Source organism: Polyodon spathula, chromosome 3 (genome assembly GCF_017654505.1).
Source record: "Polyodon spathula isolate WHYD16114869_AA chromosome 3, ASM1765450v1, whole genome shotgun sequence".
Classification (NCBI taxonomy): Eukaryota; Metazoa; Chordata; class Actinopteri; order Acipenseriformes; family Polyodontidae; genus Polyodon; species Polyodon spathula.
The window spans coordinates 26,511,444-26,536,221 of record NC_054536.1 but is presented as its reverse complement, the minus strand read 5'-3'; positions in this window follow the sequence as shown (position 1 = coordinate 26,536,221).

Here is a 24,778-nt window from a genome sequence, read left to right as displayed (position 1 = left end):
ACTTGAAAAGGAAATTCTTTAGCACAGGTTGAAGAGCATCAGAATCTGATGTACATGGAGGCAGCATGTTTTTTAGTCTGTATGTCAGTTTTCCAGACAGGTAGGTCATAGTGATATGCTTTTTGAATGTACATAGAATAGTGATCCCCGGGAAGTGGGGATTTCTCTTTATTGTGGTCACTTTATGAGCTTTTCCCAATTGATAGGTCACACACTGTCTACTAAACATGCTTAATACATAGGTAAGTATCTTCACACTCTAGTTTATTTCTATAATGTTTCCTAGTTGTATTTAGTGAACAGGTGTTGTAAATAGGTACTGTGTATTGACAGCAATACAAAAGGAACGTTGATTCACCAGGTGGTGCAGGCTTTTAACCCTAAACAGAAAGCTGCCAATCTAACTTCTGTTGCTCGTGTCTACAATGAAGAAGAGAATCTGGCAACTAAAACAGCTACAGAATGTTATTTCTGAACTCAGGTCAAAGTATGTCTGAACTCAAATTAAGCACAGTATTTACAATGACAATCACTTGGATTTATTGGAAACATCATTAAAAGTTAAGTAAAACAAAAACTATGACATTTCAATTTGAAGTTAATGGCTCTAAATAGAATTTTGGAAGTTTTTCTTGAAATGATAAAGGGCCCAATTTTCCAGTTTGGGTAGGCATGGTGTGTGTGTGTGTGTGTGTGTGTGTGTGTGTGTGTGTGTGTGTGTATATATATATATATATATATATATATATATATATATATATATTTTTTTTTTTTTTTTTTTTCCAAGCAATATAGCTTTAATTAAGAATTGTGCCCTGTTCTTGCTCATCTAATTATTCTTTTACAAACAGGATGCATGAGTGTTGAACATTCACCACCTTCTGAGGTTATTTTTTTCCTTGCAGATAGAATTAGTCCAGTCTCAATGCATGGATTATCCCCTGTTATAATCCAAGATGGCACGTATACTTTATGATCAGGCTACGGTGACATTCTAAGACATGCGGAAGGAATAATATCACCTGCTCTGTAAGCGTCGGAGAAGGCCCTCAAAGGATTCAGGAGCCCTAAATTGCTTCAGCGCTGGAGGGAATTTTCAGCGTAGGAAGCAGGATCTACTGCGACAGGTACCATTACACTGATTATTCCAGACTTTATTAAAAGTCATTTAATCCGAGTTTCTTTAAGATATTGTAATCACATTTTCTTTTTCAATCCTTTGATTCTTTCTCCACGTAATCCTTTGATTAGAATAATTGAAATTATGAATATGAGGAAATGATAAGTAATATTATTGTCCTTAGTTATTAAGGCCTAATACTGAGCTTTGCAATTTGCTGTATGCTGGTGTTTTCATTACTGTTTCGTTCCCACAGGGACAGTATTATGCAAATCTGTGTCTGAGGTGCACATTGCAACAGCCTAAGCTGAAGGTGGCAACATGATTACCACTTTTAGTGTTTTGACTAAAACGCATATGTGAATTTTGAAGCTTTCAATGAGTGAGAACAGGATACCTTCAGGTGAAAGGGAAGTATATAACACACTGTATTATCAAAATAATAAGCGACTTGATCAAACAAATAGACCTTAATGGTCACAAACCTAAAGTTTAAACAGTGGCATTCATCCTCTGCCATTTTAAAATTAGAGTAATAGCCAATGACATAAATGCTTGTCTAGTTTTGAATAGGTTTACATTAATAAATAATATAGCCACATAGAATCATGTTTTGTCCATTTAAAAAGCTCCTATTCACAAAGAGGTCCAGTATACAGTTACGTATACCAAATGTACAGAAGCTTTTGTCTGTATCTCGTGAACTACAAACTGACTGGAGATCACCAAAGGACGAGCAACAGAAATTTGTTGGCAGGAAAAAAAAGTAGTTGAGCAAGGCTGTAGTGCATTAGGATAAAAAATTTAGTCGAGGGGGTTATGTGACATCATAAACCACGAGAGTGAAGCACAACCCATATATATTAAATGGTTTTTAAAAATATGATAAAGTATATTGTTGTTCAAGATACCTATAATAGAACGTACCTTTTCCTGGGACAATAATAAGTGTTATATTCAGAATAGTATTGTGGCAATCTTTAAAAAGACGCCACCTTCCACCTACAAGGCACGTAGCTCAAGGAAATGTAGCTATTTGCTAAGCACAAATCCCCAGCCTTACAGTCTGACCAGAGCCTCTGAGGAAGGCCCTGTCCCTTCAAAGCAATGTTGCTAACACTAACAGCAAACAGCAATGCAAGGAGAGTCAGAGTGTCAGTTTTATATTGTCGTCTTTTTTTGTTATGCAGAAAATTAAATCTGCCAGGTGTGTTTGAAGCTCGGACACGGGTATTTCTTCTGGATTTCTGTGCTCTCTGACCTCAGTTAGATAAGATTTTACCAGAGCTAAGTCAAATTAGGTTTTCTTGGATGTGTTTGTGTTTTCTTTTTGACTTTTTTTTTTTTTAATAAACTGTATATCATGTATTATGCATTTCTCTGTATTTGAAGTATTATGGATTTTCTTGGAGTTATTGCATCTTGGAAAGTGCTTTGTGATAGTGGTCCACTGTGAAAGGCGCGCTATAAAATAAAGATTGATAGATTGATTGATTGAAAATTAATTGAAAAGTTTAGGCTGAGTGTTAAGTTTATGAGACAAATGTTGTTTACCCAAGCTAATCTTTTTTTTTTTTTTTTTTTTTTTAATTTAGTCGTTGCCAATTCTTTTTATTTTCTCCCAATTTAAAATGGTCAATTATTATTTATTCATGCTCGGCTCACCGCTACCACCTGTGCTGACTCAGGAGCGGCGAAGATTAACACACGCTGTCCTCTGAAGTGTGTGCTGTCAGCCGACCGCTTCTTTACACACTGCGGATTCACCATGCAGCCGCCCAGGAGCTACAGTGTAGGAGGACAACACAGCTCCCGGGCAGCGAACAGGCAAGCCCACAGGTGCCTGGCCAGACTATAGGAGTCACTGGTGCGCGGTGAGCTGAGGATGCCCTGGCCGACCTAGACCCCTCCCCCCCGGCGACGCTCAGCCAATTGAGCGCGGCCTCCTGGGAACTCCCATCCACGGTTGGCTGTGGAACAGCCCAGACTCAAACCGGCGACGTCCAGGCTATAGGGCGCATCCTGCACTCATGCAGAGTGCCTTTACTGGATGTTCCACTTAGGAGCCCCCCTGCCCAAGCTAATCTTGACAGAGAAAGTCTGTGCAATATTACTTTTTGATGTCACAAAGGTGCAATACAATCTTTTTTTCCATGGGCCAAAATGAGAATGTTGGTAGAACGATGCTCCTGGTCACATGTTCTTTTCTCAAGCATAATTTAAAATAAAGCTCTATTCTCCAGCAATGAAGTATCATAACTATAAAAAGATTTATGGTTTGAGTGAGTCAAACACTCACTCAGTTGCAGTCTGAAGCAGATATCAGAGAAATAAGATAACGAGCCATGTGAAACTGTCCTCAGTTAATTCCTATTTGGTTGATGAGCAAAAAAAAAAGTATTCTGCATTTTCCCCACTGATAACAGAATTGGATCAGAACTACATTCCAAAGCAGAATTTCTTAATGAATAGCATTTCAAGAATGTGATCTAATCCGTAAGAACTGGACAGGCAAGATCGTGGCCCTAGACTACTACAGCTAGTCATTCTATATAATGTTTCTTATTCATTTAAAATGATTCACCAGCTAAATCATTCACTTCTGTATAAATCTCCATTAAGAAATCAAACACAGTACAGATTCACCAGCATGACATCATCCACAGAACTCTTGGTTTACTGCACTGTTTACCTTGGAAAGAAAGTGTGTAAAGATTGTGTGTATATATATATATATATATATATATATATATATATATATATATATATATATATTTAGCTCAAAGAGCCAGCTGCCCAACATTTCGATATGTTGTACATATCTTTCTCAAGGGAGCCTGTGTTTGAATCAAAACATTGGAGGTATTTATAGGTGTTTGATGGCATGACAACTACTTGTTATTGTTTATATTCAAATCCATGATTTATTCCTACATGATGTAATGGTGTTCTATATGTGACATCACTTTTACTTATGTCTTTAAATCTATATTAATTCTAATTAAGATTATTTTATATAAACTTATATTTATATTATCATGCAATGCTGGCTCAGCCTTGATATGGTCTCCCCAGCGTATCAGCATGCACAACTTTTGAATTAATTTTGTTTATTTAATTATTTTTAACTTTTTTTATATATTTATTGGAATTAATTAGTTCATTCTTTTCTGTTGAGTCCCACTGGCATAATTGTGTTCAGTCTATTTATCCATTTACTTTCTTTTATTCTTCTATATGTCGCATTATCTAATTTTACTTGTTCTAATACTACAAACTTTATATCATTTATGTCATGTCCTTGACTGGTGAAGTGCTGTACTATTGGTTCATTCATTTTTTTATTTCTAATTAATGAAAGGTGGTTCTGAATTCTTTTATACAAAATTGTTCCAGTCTCTTCAACATATTTTATTTCATCACATTTTTCACAGGCTATTCCATAAACAACATTGCTATTTTTACAGTAGGTATTAGTTTTTAGTGGATATGTGGTGTTCTTATGTTTAATTATATTTATACTTTTGTCCATGTATTTACAAACTTTACATGTACTAGTGCAAGTATTTGTAGAACCTATTCTGTCAATTATTCTTTTATGTTTACTGTGAACTAGAATATCACCTAAATTAGCTTATCTTTTGAATGCTACAACTGGGGCCTTAAGAAACACTTTTTTCAGTTTTTCTGAATTATGTAGAATATGCAAGTGTTTCCAAACTATCTTAGAAATATTGGGCAAAAGTTTAGAGTACGTCATTACTAATGGGACTCTCTTGACCTTTTTATCTCTATTTTTATAATCTAATAGATCATCCTTTTTAGTTTATCCACTTTTCTTAACTCTGTCTCTATAATTCTTTCTTTGTATCCTCTTTTTTTAAGATTTGTTTTTAATACATGTCTTTGTTTTACATAGTCACTTTCTTTAGAGCATATTCTTCGTATTCTTATTCCTAGCCCCTTTGGGATTGCCCTTTTAGTGTGTACTGGAGGTGCAGAGGACATGTGTAAATACTGGTGCATGTCAGTAGGTTTATAGAAGAGGTCAGTCTCAATTGAACCTTCTTCAAGTTTTACTAAGGTATCTAAAAATTATATTTGTTTTCTTGTCCATCGAAGGTCCATCTTAATATTATTGTGTATTTCGTTTGCCATTTTATGAAACTGGAAAAGAGATTCTTCTCCATGTGTCCAAACCCCAAAAATATTATCTATACACACACACACACACACACACACACACACACACACACACACACACACACACACACATATATATAATTTTTTTTTCTTCTTCTTCTGGGGAAAAAGGCTTTATGAATTAACATTTCAAGGAATGTGTTTATTACTCATCTAGATTAGAGAATACTTTAATTATATTCCTTTGGTTGCTCTTGTCTATTCAGCATCCTCTTTCGCAAACACAATTAGGACTGCAATACATAGGATATTATAGTCTCAAAATCTCTTCTGACAGGTGAAAAAATTGCATTCTTATTACAAAATATGTTCATGTTCTTCTGTTGATAATGTGTCTGACCAAGGTCTCACAACAGCTTTAAAAATACAGAATGTACCCTTTTTTTCAGACATTCATCTCCAACACAGATTTAAATCATTAGCATGTCATTACTGAGGTGACAAATGGTTATCTGTTTTCAATAACCATTGTTTACTTTCATTATTTGGCCACACACAACAGAGACTTTTTCAAACCTAATTTAGCCTCAAAGGATCTGTTTTGCTATGTGCTCTCCGGTACGGTTTCAGAGAAATGGAAAATCACAAACTCCCAAAGCAGTGTCCCTACTGCATTATATTGTTTCCCGCCTTTCTGTGAGGCACAGCATCAATTGTGTGGGATATAAAAAATGGGTCCATCCACCCTTTGATTGCTTGGTTATATAGTCAAACCTGCAGAGCACATCAAGGGAGGTAATTACGAGGTTGTACGGTGCACTGGCAAGCCCATACTTATGTTGTGTCAGGTTTTGGTCTCCGTGCTACAAAAAGAACATTGTGGCCTTGGAGAACGTTCGGTGACGAGAACCAGACTAATCCCAATACTTTAAGCACAGTACACAGTTGGAAATTGAGACAGGCTAAGGACAAAGGGTAGGAGACATATTGTTGATGTTGTATCATTCAGATACTTGAAGAACCAACTAGATGAAGTTCTGGGATCAATCAGCGCCTAGGAACCAGACTTTGAACATTTATTGCAAACAAACAAATAAATGGTGGACCCTAGCAATACAGGATGATATGTGCCATCCTTTTAACAGTTGAATGCTATAAAAACCCAGCTGTGGCTTATCCTAGCCGGATATTAATCAACCCCCAGACTCAAGTCAGGGAATTTTAAACTAATGGATTGAATCTACTGTATCTTATGATCTCATCCTCGATAAACACTTTGCTGGTGTCCTTTTGGACTCCAGGGTTGCCTTGTGGATGCCTTACCTTGGTGTGTGTATGAAACCACAATGAGTAATTACACTCCTTCACCACTAGATGTTCCACCTCCACAGCTCTTTTCCTTGAAGGATTCTAAAGGTAGGTGGTAACATCTTCGACAAAGAAGTGCCTGCAGTTTACTGGACTATTATAATCAGTCTTTCAAAAGGATACAGGGGTTTATTCCATCTGAATTGTTGCAAAATAACAGGTTTCTCATTCAATACTCATGCATATAATGTTTGTAAAAGAACTACAGATAACGACATCATTCGTTCTATTACAACACAATGTTCATTTCCAATGTGAGTAGCGTCAATCTTTTTTCTTTCCCTTGCTATATATGATGTTGGCAATCATTCTGATTGGTTCTAGGGTTATGTTCCTCCAATATGAGTTTTGCATATTGCTTATTAACATTACTACATACATTAAGAATACAGTGAAAAGAAGTTAGCTGTATTAAGATCCACCATTATTTTAATCATTAAAATAGACCTCAGGGTGCATTGCACCAAAACAAATGCATTATTTACATAAATGTATCTACCAAATGTGAATTACTGGATGAGCTTTATATATAATTAACCAGTATTTGTAAATGGTTGAGTGAGACCAGCATTAGGTTTAAAAAAAATAAAAAAATAAAAAATCAGACACTGTAAAATGACTAGCACTGCCAGACTAATAAATATGTACTGAAATATCAATCATGAAGCAGTATCTGAACAATTAAAACATTACCAAAATAAGCCAAATATCAAATCAGTGTACACACTACATTATAATGGTCGGTGTCAACGACAAACACAATTTACCCTAACCTGACTGTTTCACACAAGCATATAGTACAAGGAACAGTGAAATATGAATGCTTTACATACCAGTAATGTATGTAAAACAGAGCCTGCCAAGAATAGCACCCTGGCAAAAACTGCCAAACTGATGCAAATCATTTCCCACATCCTGCTACTGCACAGAGATTGGGATCCTCTGGTTAGCAAGCGCGTCATCTTTCACACCCAAGGTGTTATCTGTATCCTAGATGTGTTTATATCTGTAAAACCTTACTTTTAAATGTACCTTCACTTCATGAATAGTGCTTAATTTCCCATTTTCCAAACTGTCAAAAAGTCAATAAGTATTCTGATACTTCCCCCTACATGTTTTTGATAATCTGTTTTATTTTTGTCATTTTTGTTTTATTTTTCATCTTGAGTCATAGTCATGACTCAAGTCAAGCTAGAATGCATATTTATATGTCATGAGAGATCTGGGGTCTTGTAAAAACACTTATGTTTCTTTATAGTCGTAAAAACTAAATTAAAGATTTAATATTTTTTTATATTTTTTATAGAAAAAAAAAGACATTGAACCAAAAATAGGATTGATCCAAAAATAGGTTTCATATCATGTATTTGTAACAAGGAACATCAATCTGTTGATAAGAAGACAGGTCACACACTCAAAGAAAAATGTCATTTTAAGGTGTGGCCAAATATTTAAATAAATGTTCTTATTGATACTAGCAACAATATCACATCACCAGTAACGTACCAAACGGAGAACCAATGGTTGGTAACGTTAATATGTTGGTGATAAAAATGCATTTGAATCCTTGGTTACCGCATTGCAGTCAGATGAAGGTGTTAGTAGTTGAAATACTGTTTACTTGGGTTATTTTTTCTAGGCTATACCTTAGAATCTATGATAGTGGTTTTGTGAGTGAAGTTACATGTGATTTACTTTCACAGGCCAGATCTCCAGTTTCTCAGTGTGATACTGACCAGGGGGAGGTGTCTCTTAACCAACTGCATGACTCCCATCCAAGGGTTAGAGGAAAGAGATTATAAAAACATATAAAATGTACGGACCGGAAGATGCCATTCCGACCATGAAAGCTAAATCCGGTTTCTGGTTGCTGATTGATCCCAAAACGTTGTCAAGTCAAGTCTTATAGGATCCCAAATAATTCAGCAAGATGTTAGCTTGGAAAAAATGTTGCTGTTAGGAAACAATTCTTGCATATGAGGATTTGTTATGAAAACAATTGCATTAGGTTGGTTGGAACTTCAGTTAGAGTTCAAGATGAAGTTGTAAATCTACTTAAGAAATAGAACCTGTAGAAGAGAGCTTTACTATCTGATAAGACCCTCCTGGTGCCACTTCGGCTTGGCATTTAACACAACAAGATGCGCCTCACCAGACGGTAAAGCCCACTTTTTTGGGTTCTATTGCCATTATAAAATGGATTGGAGATTTCCTTTAACCTGATTGGTCACTATGAGGTCCCTAATCTCTGGTAAAGAACCTTGAATGTTAAAACTATGTTTAATCTATGTTCCAAATCAATCCACTGGAAAATATAGGATTAATTTATGTATTTTACATTTTTTCTTTTGCTTGATAAAAGAAAATCTTGCACTGATTTATCTTGAATGAGGCCTCGTGTAGTTTGATGTACCATGTGAGAAGCTGTTGTGTTGCTGTAAGGAGACTCCGTAGGCTCGCGGCATCGTCCTCTACGTCAATTTAATCAAAAAACAGCTTGGGCCTAGCGCCCCTCTCAAGCCTCAGGCTTTCCTAGTGTGGCTTTGCTTCCCCTTGGCGGCCATGCCGACTGAAATGGCTGCATACCAAAGCATCGACCACTGTTTTCCTGCTGACTTGCGAGGTTGAGAAAAACAGCTCCTACCTGGCCCTGATTGACTCGGCACTGGCGTAAACATCTTCGGCACCACCTACAACTTGGCACTGACCGTGCCTACCATCAGCACCGATCTTGGAACAGGTCCACTCGCCACCAACTGTTCAACACTGACAGCGCTCTCTTTGACGCCCATCCCGGCACCGATTAACTCGGCACCGGTTGACCATCTTCGGAGCCTTCTACAGCCTGGCACTTACCACACTACACATCAGCACCGACCTCGGCGCCGATTGGCTCGGCACTGACCTCTCGGTGCCGACAGCATTCTCTTCGACACCGATCCCGGCACCGACTAATTCGGCACCGGTGAATCGCTTTAAAATGTCTAAAGCCCGGCACGAACCGTGCTACTATTGGCACAGAGCGCAGCAGCTTCACCTGCGAAGCCATGTCGGTACAATCGAGTGAATCCTCAGCTGGGTTCCACCAGTGTGACCAGTGTGAGGTGAAGCAGGCAGGACAAGCACCGGTCCTGTGCCAGGTGCTTAGGGCCACACCATGCCGCCAAAGCACTGGCAGGTGAACTGGACTACTCTCCGTGCAGAAAGTTCTCTAAATAAACTAAGCGCAGGAGATCAGCCCTATCCCCAGCAGAGACTCTATCCCTGAGCCAAAGGGAGAATGAGGACCGTAGCCAGCACACGCTATGCCCAGTTCGGGCTCTGCGCTGTTATTTGGATGGGATGGCATCCTGGAGACAGTCCAACCAGCTGTTTGCCTGCTATGGGTCCCGCTATAGAGGTCAGGCCCTATCGAAGCAATGTCTAGCACAATGGGTGACAGCTGCAATACGCTTGGCGTATGAACAGACGGACTCTCCATTCCTGGGGGACATTATGGCCCATTCTACCAGGGGCCAGGCAACTTCGTGGGCTTTCCTTCATGGCGCCTCCTTAGATGAGTTATGCAATGCTGCTACATGGACAGGTAGTCAGACACTTGTTTGTTTTTACCGCCTTGATGTTGCAAACCAAGCGAGACCCTTTCTGGGCTCTAGGGTGTTGCAGGTGGCATGCCCTTAGGTGTCATGTGGGCTCTGAGGCTATCATCGTGGGGCTGTACGGTCGGTAATCTGGAGCCACGACAGCTTTGGTACAGCTTTCACGTTCGGTAATGGTTGTCATTCAATTGAAAGGGAATGTTATTACCATAACCCCAGTTCCCTGAAAGAGAATGACAACCATTACCCTTTGAGGTCGTGTCCCCAGCTGATTTCGAAAGAAAATGGTGGTGTGCTACTGTGAGGATGTCCCTCTCCAACAGGAGGTGGAAGGGACTTCCCCCTCACAGCAGGGCCCTGATAGGGCAGCTTTTTTATACATGCTCAGTGATTGACGGTCAGAGAGGCTCTTTCCCATTCGGTAATGGTTGTCATTCTCTTTCAGGGAACCAGGGTTATGGTAATAACCAAATGTTATTTTCATATTACCGTCTCTTAACATGACTTTTTAAAGGGGGATTATTTCAATATAAGATATTTTTGGGACTTGATAATTCTTAATATACTCGTCTGAATGTCCTATTTGTTTCGGAACAACTCTTTTTTTTTTTTTTTTCAAGTATTCCACTGTACACCAAATGGTATCTTATCACTTCCTGTGAGATTGGTTTAACTGTGATATCGTACCAGGAAGTATCTTCATAGTACAATAAATTACAGTATAAAATACATTCAAACAATTAAGTGCTGAAAGTTACATACTGGAAAGGAGAGAAATGTCCCATTTTCACAGAATGCAAACACCAAATGCAATATGTACTACAGGTGGAGAGGCTCTACCAAAGAGATAAAGAAAAATTAAATCACTTCTTTAAAATGTGGGGCCCAATTATAAATGAATTACAAAAATATGTATGTGGTATTGTGACAGGAATATCGCTGTGGGCCCAGGTGTTACTGGCAGGGAAGACTGACAAAGGGAAACTTGGTTTAAGCACTGATGCACATTTTTAATTAACAAAACAAAAATCTAAAACAGAAATCAAAAGGCACACGAGCCAAAGTAAAAGGTTAAACAAAACACAAAACAACAGAGTATTCACCATACTGCAATCTCTATACATTTAAATCATCAGCACCACATTGCAAACTCAATACAAAACCCTTCAACCAGACAAAGGATTTCTCCTTCCTTATATGCCATGTGGCTGGAGCCTACCTACTTTAGCCTCCAGCCACCTTCTCACATGTATTTTGGCAGGGAGGGGTTTTACCCCCTCCAAGCCAACCCAATATTCCCTACACACTCGTTATTTACAAGGGCAGGGTTGCTGCCATGCCACTGGTATAAATTACTATCGGCTTACCACAGCTACTTTTAAAAACTATTCCTATTATATAATAATTATCACAGTTATATGGGTATATGTAGTGGGTTTAGAGTTATACATGTATGAATGTTAAAGTTATATATTTGAGAATATGTTTGCATTGTAAGATTGCATGTACTGTATGTCATTTAGAAATGTAATAAAAATTATTATTAAAAAAGTTTTTTTTTTTTTTTTTTTTTTTAATGTTAATTCATTCAGTTTGTTCCAATATTTGAATTACAATGCTATAGAAAAAGTTGCATCCTGGTACCTATGCTGTAAGTCACATGGTCTGATTGTTGCTAGACAATTGGAGTGAATGTGCTGGTGCGCGACCTTTGATTATAAATAAACAAATAAAAGGTTTAAATACAAAACGAAACACTTCCAAAACAAAAGGCAAGGTGGCCAAAGGTGGTTTAGAACGAGCGCATGTAGCAACTGTTTACGTGAACTAATTTGTGACACACCTGTGCCCAACTTCAAATAAACATTTAAAATGACCCTGCTACACAACCAAAATCATACCCTGTGCACCAATACATACAAACAATAATACAAAAACACAAAATAAGCACAGGGGTACCCCTCCACACCTCCATACTAGAAGGTCGATTGAATGTTGCCGAACAAGGGATATCACACAAGCTCTGTATTTTTTGACTAAATCTTCCCTTAAGAATAATAATAATGGGAGTTTTCTAAAATAGTACTTTAAATGAGTCCGACATGATTTTACAGCATAACAGGTCGGTTACACTATAGGCCCATGTTGTAAAGGTCAGCTCCTTCTCGATACCAGTATAACGAACACACTGTTGTTATTTGCAGTCCTTCTTAGTTGTCCTTATTGCAATAATTAAAATAAACAGTATATTTATGTTTTTGATAAGCTTGTGTTAAGGCATTGACTATAAGCTCAGTAGCTGCTCCTCAGCTCTAGTTGTCTACCATAACCATGGGTTATGTAGGCTAGATCTGCCCAGTACAGCAGTGTGTTGGCAGCAAAACTAAAGGAAACTTGTTTCTAAAGTGGCGATTCACTAGATGGCGCTGGTTGTTAAGTCTTTAAAGACACTGCCTGATCCAGCCCAAGTGACTTATATTATGGCCAGCAACTGGGGGGAGTGGGGACGGGACTTAACAGACTTATTTAATTAAAAAAAAACAAACACACACACACACACACACGCAAACAGTAATTACAATAAGAATAACTAAAAATAAAGCATCATAAAAAAGGGGTATTGGGCAGTAAAAACAACAACTTTGAAGCAAGTTGTGTTTTATGTTTAGTCAATTGCTTCACAAATGTGTGAAAAACAAGCAGGTCAAATAATTGGCTAGAAGTGTTAAACACATATTGCCACCTTAGTTATTATTATTATCTCAATAAATTAGCTAAACAAACAAGACATTACATATTCATTTTCACCTAAACCAGTATTGCTAAAGAAAGGGTCCCTCATTGTAGCTGAAGAACTGTGAAAATAAGCTGCTGATGTCAACCACAACTGTCATTCAGAACCAAATGGGGGGGGGGGTATTGATGCAGTCGCGCACGTTTTTGACAAGACGTCTGCATTTGTGGTTGGAGAAGAAATGCGCACTGTGGTAGTAGGGTTTTGTGCTCCATAGACAGCTCCTCATGCAGATATTCTGCAAGGGTTCAAAGCATGTATTCTGTCATCATTGAAGTGAATCAGCATAGCTATAATAACCCAGACATTAGTGACTGCCTGATCTCATCACAAAGATTTAAAAACAAACACATGAAACAGAATGTGGTCCTTCTTACTCATTTAATCAAGTTAATCATATTCGGTATTATACCACAAAGGTGTAAGTCATTCACAACAGAACTTGTTTTATATTACAACAGATATATTGTCCTTCTTAACAACAAGTCTGTGTTTTGACTACAGCATTTGATAAATAGAGGGTATTTAATCCGTCCGATTTAATCTGAGATGTCTGAAAGAACTACTTCTCCTATAAACCAGGCAGTGTATTAAAAAGAAGTCCTGAAGTAGTTTAACATGCTTTTCAATGCCATTCAACCCATCTTCACATGTTACATTGATGAAAGCACAAGCCCAAACGTTTGTCGACTTGAATTAGTTTCTTCTTTTTTCCCCCTGACATGCAGAATTATTCTGGAGTAGGTTACTAGCAGTGAGTCATTTCCACAGGGGATGTCAGTCATTAGCAGTTAACAGACATCATTGAATGTTAATTAAAAATCAAATTATAGTCAATGCAATCACTAACACATTGGGAGGGCATTTGAAGGGTTTGTTTGCATATCTCTTGAGAATGACTTAGTCAAACAATTCCTGTCTATTTGTATTTGATGCCGTGCCCAGTTACTCTACTAGAGTGTTCTATATAAAACTATGCTGTGCTTTCTGGGTTTATTTCTGGAATCCTTGTTGTGTTTGGGTTCTAGAACTATTCACAATTTCTGAACAGAGCCCTGCATATGTGTGAAACCCCTTAAGGTTTTCAAACCATTAGGTTTATTTATAACCAAATTCTTTTCTATATCTAACCTGAACACCTGGGTTCCACTGACCTTAAAATGCCCAGGTAAAAATGCCAGCCTGTTATTTTTGGGATTGAAAGTTTGTCACACAATTCTGAGTGGTTCACAATAGTGGGCCTGGAAAGATCGTTGACATTACAAGGCAATATGGGTGATAACCAAAATCATGAACAATGTCAACCAAATATAACAATTAGTTAAACAGTTTGTGAAACTGTCAAAACCACTTTGCAAGAAAGGCTGCTGATATAAAAAAGCATGATGCAACAAAGAAAGCCACTATCTTATATTTGTTTGTGTGTTGGTGGTGATGTTTGGTAGGGATGGGGTTAATTCTTATCCTGCCAAAAAAATGTGAGAATGTGGCTGGAGCCATAATTGAGTAATTGATGATTAATTAGGCTCCAGCCACATGGGATATAAGTGGAGAAAATGTTTTGTTTGAGAGGGTGTGTTGGGAAAGGAGTGAGGTGCTGGGTGCTGGGTGCTGGGTGCTGGGTGCTGGGTGCTGGGTGCTGGGTGCTGGGTGCTGGGTGCTGGGTGCTGGGTGCTGGGTGCTGGGTGCTGGGTGCTGGGTGCGCAGCCGGACAGAAGTATTTTGTGTTCGAGACTTTTTGGTTAACCTTTTTATTTTGCTCTGCGCAGTTTTACTGATTTTATTTAGTTTAATAAATGAGTTCCCCACCACTTAAACCCACAGCTACTATCTCTGAGTCTCTCTAACCCTTTGCCATCCATTTCAAATTAGTTTCCGCTGTGATGACGTCCAAGATGCATTTTTTTCCACCCATGCTATTGTAAAGGCTTTCAAACCAGATCACAGAATTTGCTATACAAAACCAAATAACAGGAAATTATTCCATCAGGTATAGGGTTATCAAATCAACCCTTTGTAGCTGTCTCATCCAATCTTGGTTTTCAAAAGTTTAAACAGAACTAGCCCTGTGTTTTTTTCTTTCTGGCTTCTATCAGCCCCCAATAGAGTAAAAGAGAATAATTGGCTGTGGTGGCTTGTGTTTAACTGGTTAGACACAGTTTGTGCTTTTAACACTGACTTGGGCCTTGAAGCGGTCAATATAATTAAGTGGGCCGTTTAGTTGATTGACAGTTTGTCAGTGTGGCCTCATTTTTTTTATATAGGGCTATTGCTATGTTTAGTTACATTGAAGTGTTTGATTTACTGTTTAAAACAATGTGAACGTTGTTTTTCCAACATGTTCTGCTGTGTGACTCATGAAGTATTCGGTTCAGCGCCTCTATGTGTGGACAGTGTGCTTGAGCACTGATGCTCGATTTGCATGTCTGACCTTGACTTTCAATTCCAATATGTTTGTCCACATGGTCATTCTAAATCTGTGAACCTCCAACCAAGTTTGAAGCATGAATGGAAAGATTAGTTGGAGGCAGGACCACCTCCCTCTTCTGAATCCATGAAGGTTATTGTATCTTCTATTATACTGATGCTATACAGACACTCTTCAAGTTTGCCCCCTAAAAAATGCTTCCATCATTTTGTATGTTATGAAAGTTAAACTAATATGTAATGATCTGGGTCTGTCTTATCTACAGATTCTAAAATGTGGCAACATTGCAATCTTCGCCTACTGGAACCTCGCCTGTTTCTATAGAATTATCCACACCTGTGGCCTACATATATACCCCTTTTCCTTAAACATCCTGAGATACATATCATCAAGTTCCTGTAACTTTAACTCCTTTGTTTCTCTGATGCTGAGATCTGTTAACAGTGTTCACACTCTGGGTTTGGTATCTTCCCTGGTGAAAACATTCAATATATACTTAGTTTAATACATTAGAGGTTTACAGTGCTCCTCAGTGTCATAACCAAGTGATTTCCTTAATATTCCAACTTTCTCTAACAGTTAATTTGCTCCTTTTTTTACATGGAGTAAACTTTTAGGGTTGTGTTTTTCATCCTTGGCAATATATTATTTTGACAACCTTTTCCATATTCCTGTAGTCTTCCTTCTTTCCTGTATATTAATTCATATACTGATCACTTCACCCTAGTGATTCAACAGTTTCTAATGTGCACAGCATGTCGTGGCGTTTGTGAAGACCAGATCTCAGAGTGCTCTCACTGGGTCAGGAAGCAGTCATTTGCTGCATCATTTCAGTTTCTGCTATGCGCTCAGGATTTCCCCAGTTTATACTGGGAACATTTACATAACCTTTGAATATATTATACCTGACTACTTGCATTTCAAATGTCTTCATATAGTAATTTACCATTGTTTCCATTCTGTCATGTAATATCTTGTTTCTGTGGCAGAGTGGTACCTACAGAGCATGTTGACAGTGCCGTGCAAAATATTCAGCAGCCCATGTCATTTTCCCTGTGAAAATTACTTTTACATTGTCGATCACGGAGATGACATAAGGCGCAATGACATCACATGTTGACATGGCATGGTACAGCATGGAATAAAAAAAATGTCTAAGTAAAAGATGTGAGTGCCGTGCCATCCCAGCTCACAGCGTCATGGAAACGAGCTTTGATATACCCTTGTATATTTTAAACTCGACACAAATTTACTCACTCTGATTATTTATAGGCTTTTAATTGTCTGTTGTAAGCTACACCCGCCACCCCGCTGTTTTCCATTCTTTCGGAATAGCATATGACACAGTACTGGTATGAGGGATTCTTCTCAATCTTCAAGGTGTAATGCTGGCAATTAAACAAGGGGATAGTTGAAAGATGAAAGGAAGTTTAACTGACATGTTGTTAAAGTCAAATCTTAAAAGTACCACCTTTAAAACTCCTTTTTGATTGGTGATCCATGACCGCATGTCAGTGTCATACAAAGGCAAGGGTTGATTTCATTACCATTGTGTTGTTGCTATTGATTATAGTGTCTCTTTGCATTAAATAGTGTGCTATTGGCATTTTCACTTGTCGTGTTTCTCAGGACACTCTTGGAGGGGAGGATATCTTTGTCCAGATATGGATCTGTTGTGTGAACACTTGGAAATGTTAGAAATGTGGCTTCCAGTGCGAGACACTAATACTTACAAAATACTGTACTATGGTGAAGATCAATGGAGTGTATGTATTGGTATATTTGTACAAAATAACACATTGGGCACTTAAACGGGCATGGAGAGTTTATTTATGCATATGTAAATAAAATTTTGTTACAGAAGCTTAGAAAATTAATTCAAAGATAAGAACTGTAAACAGACAGGGACCTCTGTACCCCTTGATCTTTACCTCAGGATACAAGACTGTTTGTCAAGTATACTGTGAGGATTAATTAGATGCATTTATGTAAAAATTCAGCGTCTGACACCCAAGGGTAGGAACACTATCTAATTAATAGGCGTTAATTGGAGCTAGTCAAACACTTATATGCTGGTAAGACTAAAAATAACTGACTAAATCACATGGGTCTTGTGTAATATCCCTAAAACACATTCTTCTTAAAATGCAAACGAAATGCTATACCAGCTATGCATAATTACGCATTCACCACCTTCAAATTAAGTAAAGAAGCAGTCTATATAACAAACTGACATATGTTCTGATTTAAGGGGATGTAATTTACACAAACATATGCTGCTGTCTTGTATTAAATAGAAACCTTCACCCCGATCGCTGTGCACTAATGTGGTTTTTGTACCAGGGAACCCAATTTCAAAAAGCACCCTGTTGGTTTCAGCTTCCATGAATGGTCATTGACAAAGGCATCAAAGGGGGCTAGTAAATGGAGATTTATTTTAAACTGTTTTCTGGGATGTGTGAATGAGAATCTGGATTTGTATACACTGCTTTTTATTATTTATTTATTTTTTGTTCTTCATTTATACATAATGGTTCCAGTTGGGCCTGCTGTGGAACTTTTAAGTTTTCATAACAATTATGTTGTACTGAACATCTGTGGATTCCACAAACGGGTCAAAATAATGGGTTTGAAACTCCAGAAATACGATTTCTTAAAAGGTTTCAAATACGAACCATCTCATTTGGAACCCTAAGACATTACAAAGCACATTATTGTTTATGTTTTTTAAAATTTATGCTGCTACTGTCCAAGAACCCAGAAGCTCTCTTTTCTAACAGTGAATAGTGTGGGTGGTTGGAGAGCACATGTTAAAAGTACCAGATTCAACTATTAAGTTGTTGTCAATTTACTGGGCTATTATTGTTATTATTTGTTTATTTAGCAGACGCCTTTTTCCAAGGCGACTTGACGGCTACAATGAGTTATGCACAAATAAATGTAGGCTACTTGAACTACTGCAAGCGAAGCATTTAAATTTTTTTCTACAAAACTAACTGCAAAAGAGGCAAGAAAGTTGTTCAGTTGGAATATTAACAAGGCCTACCTGAGCTAATGGAAAGTTAAGACATTAAATAAACATTAAAGAATCACTTATTATTATTATTATTATTATTATTATTATTATTATTATTATTATTAGTAGTAGTAGTAGTAGTTGTAGTAGTAGTAGTAGTAGTAGTAGTAGTCATAGAGTAGTATATAGTAATAGTAGCAGTAGTAAAATAGAGCACTTATTTTTCCTTAACAATAAAAAAACTAAAAATAATTGCTATTTTTATCGATAACCTCAATTACTCTCAATCATGAAATAAAACTTAAAGTTTTTAAAAGGACCTTTGTCCCTTTGATTAGTAAGGCTTTTGTAAAGCACATCAGCACACTACCCAGTATTGGAGCACGCAGAACACTGCCTTGATCGTTCTGTAGCATTATTCAGAGGAAGAATAAAGATTGCATATCAGGAACGGTCTCACGATCATTTCTATAGCAAATATAATAAGAGTACAGTAGCCGAAACATTTCTTGTTGTTTTACTTTAGAAATGAGTCCGTCTGCAGTAGAAAAGCAAACAGACCCTGGTGCTATCACAGTGGTTCTAGTGGAAACCTATGAAGTGCTGTTTAGACAATTCACCAATTGATATTCACATACACTCTATACACTGAGATGCATACATTATATATTGAGATGCATTGTTTCAGAATACAAAACACTTTCACTGGAACAAATATTGGTGTGTAAAAGTATGTGGTAAATACAACAATGTGTTTGGTATAAAATCAGCTGCAAAAGCATTTTTGTATTAAACTCTTGATTTACTGTGGTCTTGGTACTGGTTTGGTAGCATGCATTTACTTTTGTTTCATACAATAGGCATTTATTAAGTATCTCATCGTAATATATTCAGGTTATATGTATATTATGAATTAATCACTTGAACAACCTATTAACTTGAACGCCAAATTTAGGATCCTATTTATATCCGATCGTAGGCTAACCGGATATTGGCAGCTATTGGATGATTCGAGCATTCCCCAATCTGATATATATATATATATATATATATATATATATATATATATATATATATATATATATATATATATATATATATATATACAGTACCAGTCAAAAGTTTGAGTACACCTGCTTGAAACCAGATTTTTCATGATTATCTATGCTTTTAACTGTATAAACTTGTCTATAAACACTTAATATTTCATTATATGATAAGTGTACTTATATAGGCTGATAATCATAAGTGAACTGCATTCAAAAATGTAATTTTTAAATGAAAATGTAAATCTTGTCAATTTCAATGCAAGGGGATTTCAGTCTGAAGCCCAAGTTAGTTAAAACTGAAAATGTGTATAACACAGTGTCAGAACACTGACCTAAGTATAAAAGTGTCTTTGTTAGATGTTCTCTGAGTTAACTAGCATGTTACCTAATTAACCTTTTGTCACCAATTATTGTTAACAGGTGAGGATCCATGATTACTATAAATATAGGTAGCATAGGCACAAGTTTGTCATTCTTGAATGTAAAGGAGCAGAAAATGACAAAATACGCTCAGTTAAGCAAAGAAAAAAGATTGTAATTACTTTAAGAAATGAAGGTCAATCTTTAGACAAATCACAAGAATTTTGCAAGTGTCTGTAACTGCTGTGGCCAAGACCATCAAACGATTTGAAGAAACTGGCACTCATGAGGACCAAACAAGGTCAGGCAGGCCAAGGGTGACCTTAGACTCAGAGAACAAGTTCATTCGAGTCACAAGTCTGTGAAACTGGCAATTAACTGCCCCTGAAATACAAGCTCAGCTAAATGCTAGTAGAATTACAGATGTTTTAACATCAACTGTTCAGAGGATATTGCGTGAAGCTGGCCTAACTGGAAGAATTGCTGCAAAGAAACCATTGTTAAGACTGCAGAATAAGAGGAAGAGACTTGCCTGGGCCAAAAAACACAGAAACTGGACGTTTGAGGAGTGGAAGTAGTTCTTATTGACCGATGAGTCAAAATTTGAAATATTTGTGTTCAACCACCGAGTATTTGTAAGACGCAGTGAGGGTGAGCGCATGAGTTCTGCATGTGTGGTTCCCACTGTCAAGCATAGAGGAGGCAGTGTCATGGTCTGGGGATGCTTTGCTGGTGACAGAGTTGGTGATCTTTACCAAGTCCATGGCAAGCTCAACCAGCATGGCTATCATAGCATACTTCGGAGGCATGCCATTCCATCAGGGTTACGGCTAGTTGGGCAGTCCTTCATTCTTCAGAAAGATAATGACCCGAAACACACCTCAAAGTTGTGCATGAACTATCTGGCGAAGAAGGAAAGTGAAGGACAACTCAATCTAATGACCAAGCCTGCCCAGTCTCCAGACGTCAATCCCATAGAACTTGTATGGGACGAACTGGACAGAAGAGTCAAAGCAAAGCTACCCACAAGTGCCCTAGAACTCTGGGAATTGCTGCAGAAGAGCTGGGAATACATGTCGGGTGATTTCCTGCTGAAACTTCTTAACCGAATGCTTTGTGTTTGTGAGGCTGTTATTAAGGCACAGGGTGGCTATTTCGAGGAATCCAAGATTTAGAGACAATTTTCTATTTTCTTGGACATTGCTTTGATACTCCGTATGTTTTGTTTTGTATATTGTAACATGTGTTTTCATTTTCAAGTATTTACAGAAACGTATACGACGTAAAACATTGTCAATTATGAAAAAAAAAACTAGTTTCCAGCAAGTGTACTCAAACTTTTAACTGGTACTATATATATATATATATATATATATATATATATATATATATATATATATATATATATATATATATATATACAATTAATTAATGGAGAGTTTGCCCATTTTGGATTAGCACAGTGTGAAACATAGAGTCACAGACAAATTGAGTAATCCTGTGAGCGTGAATGTTAATCTATTTAAAAATTAATCCCATTAGGTGTGGGCGGGGGTTGCAATGTTATTGCTAGCAGAATAATTACCAACCAACTGATGCTGGAACTTTGATAATACGCCTTGTCCTGTACATTATTGCATCATCCAATCATTTTGGAATATTTTACAGGGCATTTAAACCTAGCATATAGATAGCTAGATAAAGAGATAGATGGCTGTTGATTACTCTATAACCATTTATTGTAGTTTAACAAACTCTTCTATGCATTGGAAGATAAAGTGTTTGGTGTTCCAAATTAATACTTTATTAATGCTTTTGAAGGGTTTAATTATAGCATGTTTTACTAGAATCACAAACTAAAGACAAAGGTTACAAAACTCACTTAAAACAGTAACAGGATTTAAAATGATAATTTATTAACCCCAAAGAAGCAATGTGTGTGTCCTCATAAATAAGAAATACAGTTATAACAGATATAGCAGCAAGTGGAACAATATTGTTAACTTGCATTTTAATTTTTTCTGATTATTGATTTCAGGGCACCAAAGATTTTGGTAATCTATTTCAGAATTGTCTTCTGATTTCTTGGAAAAGAGTGAATTTTAAGAAAAGGCAAGTAAAATCAACATGGTTTTAGAAAGGTGTCGTAATGACTACAAACTACCTCCTCAACTATATTACCTTTTGAAGTCTGTAACAGAAACACTTTTTGAGGATAAGATGACTAAAACGGTGAACAACACAAAGACGGGGGTTGACGACAAGGCTAGGTTATCTTGATGTGTATTTCTTTAATGCTAAACAATCTATCGTGTGAGGTTTATGATGATGTAAATTCATCACTAGACTGAAGAGAGTATGCCTGTCAGCAAATAAACAAAGGACAGGAAGTAAGATTGCAGTATCTGAGATTTCTTTACATCAGTCCAATCCTCAGTTAGCTTTCATGATAGAATACACCATTTGCAGTAAGAATTAAATGTACATCTTACTGAACAGTTTACAAATCTGTCTGTTTTTATTTGACTTGTTTTAGACTGTACCTTTTTCACAAAAAAAGGTGTTACCAGGACTAACATTACAATGTAAAGTACAAAATGGGTTTAGAAGCTGTTGATAGATGTATGTTGCATGATATGTGTGTGTGTGTGTGTGTGTGTTACTAAAATAAACATTATCCTTTACAACATATTGATATTACGATGAATGAGTGTCAAGGCCTGGGTTTTGCCCAGATACTGAAAAACAAAATAAAAAATATTGCCCTGACATGAACAAGGAAGCTTGCAGAGGAGGTTTGATGCTGTTTCTATCATTTTGCTTGCAAGGGTAACAATGTTGAGAAGAATTATGAAGTTTGACACAATAGTTCACACACAGCAACATTTGATCCCCATGAAACTTATGAATGCAGCACTAAACAATGTATTGTAAATCAAGTGTTTCAGAATGATTTGTTCTTTATGCAACAGACTATAGACACATTTTAGGATGTATAGGCTATACTTTACAGTTATATTTATTTTGTTTTTGTATACATGTAAAATATATTCAGACAATTAAAATGCTTAATTTATCAACATTAGATTTTGTAGCATCTCCTGTATTAGGGCAGTTTTATTAGGATGGAAAGTGGCAGACAAAACCTAGTCCTTGCTTGCCCATCGTATTTTAGGTGGGTAAAATTATGTCTTCCAACTCAGCAGTTTGCTTCAGTTATGGCCTGAATAAAATCTACATTTAGGCACTGTAATAGCAATACTTTATAATGGATATGACAGCACCTTAGTTAAGATTTAATCCTGCCCCCATTTAAATCCCCACTCCAGGCCCTAAACTTGTTAATTGATTCATTTTACACATAAACCTGGAATGGAATGGCTCTACAGCGACCAAATGGGTGAAATCCAACTTTAAAAAAACACTAATATTTACAATACAGGCTCATACAACTTATATAGAACCACTCACTTCAATATAGAAATATAGGCCTCTTTGGGGAACTGTTTTATTATAAACCATTTATTATTGTTATTTTTTTGTTAATATAACTATATATGAAAGCCTTAGCTGTGGGGAATTTACTTTTAAAATTGAATTACACCTCACATACACCCTCTTATAGGAACTATACAAAATCATTGTCACACTGCTGAAAACAAAAGCAACTGCTGGCGATCAGTTGTGATTTGGGAATTAGAACAAATATTTACTGGCCTTATACTGGGCACCCAGCTGGTATATAAAATATTGCAAACAAATCACTTTAGAAGAGTAGACAACAAATAATTGACTTAACTATACAGTAAAGGGTATGATTTTTGATGGACGTATTTGCTTTCTGCACCAGATTTAATGAAGTAACAAACTGGCTGCTCTGACCACCATAGACCTAGGAGAACTACAGCTATGACCAAAAGTTTTCCCATCACCCTATATAATCAACTAATTTTGCTTCATAGTCTAGTAAAACCAGCTGAATAATGTTATGGTTATATAGAGTACTTAATAAATAAAAAAAAAAACTGAAAAATGCAACATTGAAATCTAACATGAAATACTGTAGGCCTACTACTAGTACAGCTTGTGATATAATGTTGTAATTTACTTGATTACAGGATGTGAAATAGAATATCTAAATTAATTACAATCATATTGTAATATTTATGTATCAATCCTAAAATTGTAGGCGACGCAAAGCTTTTGGCGAGAGCTGAAAATTGGACCATATTATTGTTGCCAGTGGATATACATTTTTATACTTGTCACATTTCAGAAAATAATTTACTGTCAAATGTAAAGATCCTGTCGCTACAGTTACTTCCTAACACCAACAGCTCAGAAAATGTTTATGTTGATTGATGATTTTATTATTTATATACTATCATTCCCCCCCAAAGATTTAGTAAAAGTTGTATTTCAAATATTTTACTAGTTAAGCATTTTGCTCAAATCTGTGCTAAAGTAGAAAAAAAAAAACAGCACTGCCTTGTGAGAAAAAAAAACCCAATAAAATACACAAACCGATATTTGCCACATTCATTATAAGCCTTTGTTGTTCATTGTCATTTTCTACTATTACTTGTAGACAGAGGGCTACCAGGGATGAGTTTGATACCACTTTGTTAAAAGGAGTAGAAGCAAAGTAATGGCAGAGACTTAGAGTCACTAGTGCTGTAGGTTTACTGTTACTCAACTTAACAGTTGCTCTGAATTTTTAGTACAAATAAGTATTGCACGTTCTTATTTGAAAAACAAATAAATGCCTACATAAGTAAACGATGCCTTGTAACCAAATGTATTGAAGTCAGTTATGTAGATACTTATTTTGAGCTCAGTGAACTTAGTTGGTACCAGTTTTGCTTTTCAGTAACAGTTGAGATTAATAGTTATATTAAAAT